Consider the following 6248-nt stretch of genomic DNA (forward strand, 5'->3'; position numbering starts at 1 on the left):
AGCTGCCTTCCGTCAAAAGAAATTCCAATTCTTACAAGGTTAGGCGACTTTATTTGGAGACAACCGATTCTAACTGTGAAAACAAGCACCAAGCACTCCAGCGCAGGGCAACTGGAGTGGATGATGCTGTGCAATGAGGCCTCCGATATACGAACCCGCACAAGTGAAAGTTTCTTGAGAAATGGGAGTCGAAGGTTTAGTACCAGATTGTCTGGAAGGTAGCACAGCGCAAAGGTGGCGGTGTGGAGAGAGGAGGAAAACCGCGAGATGGACATCGGTGTTGAGGGCACAAGTTCATGGCGTTCTGTATGTGGTATGTGATTTCCAGGGGAATAGTAGAACTCAAGCAGCTGTAGTTCTGTGAATTCAGGGGATTTCAGCCAGGCGTCCACCGTGCAGGGCATGGTATGCTTGCTTAGGTAGCATGACGGGATGTAGAGGCTTTGAACGGAGCCCTGGTGGGAGGAGATGATGGCTCTGGGGATTTCAAAATTATTGAAGAGAGATAGCTGACGACAGGCGATTAAGGGGCGCGGCGCGCCATAGAGGGCGCCACCGAATTGAGAGGACTTGGGTGCGGCAGCAATCCTTGGTGGGGAGAAGCGAGATATCTCCCCAAGGACGGCGTCCGGGAGATCACTGATGCGGTCCACCCGAGATTCTACGGGTTCCTGGGATCTGGTGGGGGCGGGGTCGCCGCTTCTCCCCGCGCTACCGGGTGTGGGATCTACAACAGGCGTCGCCGCTGGCGGGAGCCTCATCTTCTTGGCGCTGGGGTCAGCCGACTCCATTTTCCTCGAGGGCGTCGCATCGCGCTCACGGATTTGAGCATAGTAACGAATGACGAGCCTAGTTGTAGTGCGAGCGAAGAAGAAGGGAAGCTGGGGGTTTTCTGTACGAGTGAGGAAGAAGGGGAGCTGGGGTTTTCTGTAGGAATGAGCTGACGTGAGGTGGGTGGGAGCAAGGAGGAAGAAGAGCATCCAGGTTTTTTTTGTGGGGGAGGGGGGCGGTGTGCTGGGTGTGGGTAGCGCCTTTTGAATTGATTTTACTATTTACTAGTGTGGATTGGCTGTTTTGTCTTGGGCCCAGAGAAACAATTACTACTAGTACAGTGGAGACACTCTATAGCTACCCAGAAAAACAATTACTACTAGTATAGTGGAGACACTCTACCGCTTCTGGCTCCTCCTAGGTCATTGAAACGTCTCCCTCTACTGAATGCCGTTATACTTTTCTTCACCGACATGCGGGCCATGCAGCGCGCGGGCCCAAATGCCATCCACCAAATTAGCAGGCAGTATGCAGGCGAAGAGTCACCCTGGTCGTAGCGCGGCAGTAACGAGCCGTCGTATCACAAAACCCCACCTCCCCGCAGTCTAAGTTTGACGGACGAAGCAACCATCATTTCACTCCTCACTGAATCCCCTTCTCCCTCACTGTCTTCAAGAAAGGCAACACTCGCATCTGCCACTGTTCTTCTCTCCCAACGAAGGGAAGGTAAGCATATTAGTGATGTTGGTATATTTTCATTCAGAGAAAAAAAACTTTTGCAAAGCAGTAACCGATCCTCACTCTCTTTTTTGTTTCATTGTTACTGCGATTGTGTTTTCCTTTCAGTGGTCTCCTAGTATTCGTCAGTTTCATGATGAACCAAGGAGAACCAGGCAAAGATCTGCCGATATTGGAGCAGACGCGGGAGGCTGATCCCCACGAGACAAAGAGCTCCAAGAAGATGGAGGCAACCACCGAGCCGACCCCAGATACGCTCACGGCCACTACTGAGATGGTCAACGCCCCGTTTGAGGTTACAACCCCCGTGGCACTGCAAGAGCAGTTTTCCCCCTTCGAGGATGTGTCCCCCCACCCCGCTGAGCTGCCCAAGGTGATTTCCTTCTTTGCCGATCTCGATTGTGGTTTTTCATCTAAGTATGTGGTGATTTTTTTTAGAAAAGGAAGTATGTGGTGATTAATAATGCAAAATTTTATTAGCTTCAATGCCATGCTATACATAGTGGTTTAAATAACTTGTGGTTCTTATACTGAAAAGTAATTCAGAATTTGTTTCTGTTTCAATTAGAGCCCTGATGCAGACAAGGATTGTGTGGTTGTGCATGTCACTCGCTATGAGGCGGGCGACCTGAATATACGCACTGGGAAAACACAGTTCTTAGGCTGTTGGATCCTGGAAGCCATTTGCGGTTATACCAATGAAGAGTTGTATTCCAGCCTCACTATTGTCAGGCGTGTTGTCCAGGGTGTACTGAAGCACGGGAAGTTCAAAGCTACTCCTTCATTTGTGAGGCATACTGTTCTTGTCAAGCTTAAGCAGGAAGATGACGTGGCATGCCACCACAAACAAGTTTATCAGTGGCAAGGCCACAAGGTTGTCTTCATGAAGGTTCACATGATTGAGCTGCTGCGGGACGTCCTCGATGATGTTCATGGCAAGGTTCTTCTTGTGTCCAGCCCAAATTAGATCGAGGCATGAAATAGTTGCCCCAGCTAGTGTTTAATAGTAGTTTGGATTATGTCTAATTATCCGAACCTTGCATGTTATCGACCCCTCTGGGGCTAGTGCTCTGTTTGAATCCGTCTATGGGAACTGCTGCTACTTTTGTGTGCCCGTGAATCATGTGAGAACCATCGTAATTGTTGCCGAAACAGATGCGTCCTCACTAGTTTTTTCATGAATATGGCATGGTAAGACATAAGTTGTCACGGTTTATCATACGAGCAGTGTGTGTTTTGATGAAATAGAGCACTCGTTCGAGAACCATGCGCCGACGTATACATAAGTACTTGTAACCACTATTGGTGCTACCCCACTTGTAAGCAGTTGTGCAAAACACGGCACATTGGCTCAGCTCGCTTCAACACTAGGCTATCGACCAGCTAACAATCAACAATCTGCTGTCTGACATATAAGCAACTACTATGTATCTTGTTACAGTGGTTCATGCAGTTAATTGAGGCCACAATGTAATAAATTCCAAACGTTCACACACTAGTCCAGCGCTCATGTGGAACACTCACAATTAAACTCGTCTTCAGAAAAATCTTGAAAAGCATAAGTTAAGAAATTTTATACATCTCAGTGATTCATAGAACATAACAAACATATACTAGTTCACAGCAAAAGACAAAGTTGTGAGAAGGTTTACAAATCAGGAAAAAACAAGCAAGGCTTCTCTGAGCAAAGGGCCTCCTGGCAGGCTTAAATTTACTGGAGTTCACTCTGGTTTTTTAATGTTGCCACCATCCAGGGTTAGGTTCTCTCATTCCAGAATAACCAATTATAATTGTGGTCTCAGCTGGAATGCTGAACTAAACCATGTAGTGTACTGACCAGCTGAAATGCTTGTGCATTCCACTAAATTTAAGCACCGCTATTTGCAGAAATAAGCAGACCACAATGCCTCTTGTCCGCGCACCTGTCCAAAAAACCACTGTGCAGTCGTGCCAGCTAGTCCTCGGTCCATGGATGAACTGGTAGAAAGTGCATTCCGGACTAGGATGTAGTTGTTTTCGCTCGTCCCTGCACTACAATCAGGAAGTAAAACGTACGAATCAGCTTCTTTTAGATTGTGTTGGTGATTCTACCTTAGTTACTACCAATGTAGGGATACCTTGAAGACGAGAGGTTAGACGACGGCACCAAGGGATAGCCATCTCATTTTGCGCAGTTGTACTAAAACTGAGGTGTGTGCTTTTGATTGCGCGGATAGAAACTATACGGAGACAGACATCCCGAAACGATATGGAGACAGACATCCCTGTTTGCGCAAATACGAAATACGGTTATTTAAACAGTGACACATATTACTACTTTCCCCCGTTTCCTCTTAGAACCAAGTCCTAGATTCATGCTACAGCTTTCCCACTTTCTTCCCTGTTTGAACCAACGCTTTGAGTTCACTGTATGAACTAGCTTTACTTCTAATAATAGTAGAAGTCTAGGTGGCTTTGTAACAGCGGACGGAAGTAGAAAAGGATCCACATGAAGGGGGAAGAGCTGGGGCAGTAGATCAAGGCAGGTTTCGAAGGAATATATACCTGAGGGTTGTCGGCATGTGGCAAAGACGGCGTCGGGAGGCTGCATCTTGGCCACAATACCACAGGGAGGAAGAAGGGATCGGAGGCCCTCCCGAGCCAGCGCTCTCTCGGAGAGAATGGCACGGCCGCCGATTGGGACGCATGGGCAGCCTTTGGTCTCCTCCCTCACCACCGACGATAGCGTGAACGATGCACCAACACCCCCTGCCCCGGTCGAGGTTGTCCGGCCGGATTTGTGACCAGCCGTGAGCTGAGAGAGAGTGTGTGGCCACCTATTTCTTGCTTAGATCTTGAGAGCATGAGAGAGTGAACGAGAGGAACCCTAGTAAAGAAAGCGCTAAGGCTCCTGCTTTTATATATAGTGGAGTGATTTTGTTGTACCGGCTTCAAAAAAATGTGCTCCTACATGTACCCGCGAGTGGGTAAGAGAACTAGTGCGTGCGTGCACCGCTTCTCTTCGTGAGAGTACAACATATACTATGCCCAAAGAACATTCGCCGCAAGAGTAATAGTATAAGTGTGTGACGTGTGAGCTAAAATAAAATGTGTGCGCTGTCTTTTGTTTTTTAGAAGTTCTGAGGGTAGGGTGTGAAGAGCACATATGTGTGTGACATCTACCTGCAGATAGAGGATGGGTGCGACGTGCGAGTCTGCGAGAGGACTCGGGAGAGTCGTGATTCGTGAGGGTGCATGTGCGTGAGAGAGAGGGGGGCACGTATCAATGCAATGCATGTGTCCGTAAATCATTATCCGACAAACGTTCCACAAGCCTTTTCCTGACGAACGCTATAAGAACCGTTAGATCGGCATCTGACAGTGTCAGTTTTGCCATGTCATTTAAAAGAACAGCCACTCCTCCTACACATAAAATCTTCCACGTGAGTGTTAGCAACTGCCGTATGCTCCCTCCGTTCCGAAATGCAGTGCATATAGCTTTATTGAAATTTAGAACCTCGCAAACTTTTACCGAGTTTTCGTGTACCAAATTGCACATGTAGAATACCCTGTATATATCATTTCATTCATCTTCGATAGGTAACTATAAAGATGGGTGAGGAGTCTACAAAGAAAGACCATCGTATCACCCGCAGCAATTTCAACCATCCTTTAGTGTCGAGGAATATCATAGGAACTCTATATGATATGATTTTTATAGGATTTTTTTCCTTTAGAGCCAATTGGTTCATAGGAATAGATTCATATACTCTACATTTCAAAGGAAATAGACATGATATCATTTCTATAGCTTTAGAGCCACTTGGTTCATATGAATTGATTCCTATACTCCCTTAATTTCAAAGGAAAATAAACATTAGCATATATTCAATAGAAAAGTTCCTATGATATGAACCAAATTACATCTCTTTACTAATCCCTCCTCGTAGGAATTGAGATACATGTCATCTCTAGATTCAATAGAAAAGTTCCTATGATGTGAACCAAATGACATCTCTTTTCCAATCCCTACTCATAGGAATTGAGATGCTCCATGTCATCTCTTTCCCTACAACTTCCACGTATGCATCTTCTATTCCTAAATAGATAGTACAACCCACTAGTAGCTTTTTTCCAAAACATGCAACTATGGCAAAAGAACTATATAGTGTGCCAATAACTTTGAAAGATGGTCGCTGGATGAAGCTAACCCGACAGTGCAGAGATGGGCAAATCCGAGCACTACTGGCCGTTGATATCATCAACATTCCACCAGATCTGCCACATGTACAATTTAGAAGACTCCATGGTTGAACTTAAGCATAATGCACAAACCTCAAAACACAAGCACTTCTCCATTGGTCTAGAATCTTCTGTATCATAATTGATTATTTTTTTTCTAAATGAATTGCCATTATTTGTTTTTTACTTTATGATTTACAATGCACAACCCCATGAATCTTAACATTTTCATAAAACTAATTGATTTTGAATGAGATGAACTATAAGAACTAAACGAACATCTACATCATGCATATATGACTCAAAGATTTACATGCTATAGTGTGTATTTATTCATAATTTGGTTTCGAAATCTCATGCGTTCAATACATGTGTACCTTACTAGTTTTGAGTAGAGTAGCAAATTTAACGCGGCCCCGGGTATATCAAAATGCAAGGCCCATGCATCATTGCCTTTCGGTCGAACCTACGTCCACAATTTTTTGTACGTGCTATATCTCCACTGGTCCCCGAACCCA

The sequence above is a fragment of the Triticum aestivum genome, chromosome 7B (genome assembly GCF_018294505.1).
Source record: "Triticum aestivum cultivar Chinese Spring chromosome 7B, IWGSC CS RefSeq v2.1, whole genome shotgun sequence".
In the NCBI taxonomy this organism is placed as follows: domain Eukaryota; kingdom Viridiplantae; phylum Streptophyta; class Magnoliopsida; order Poales; family Poaceae; genus Triticum; species Triticum aestivum.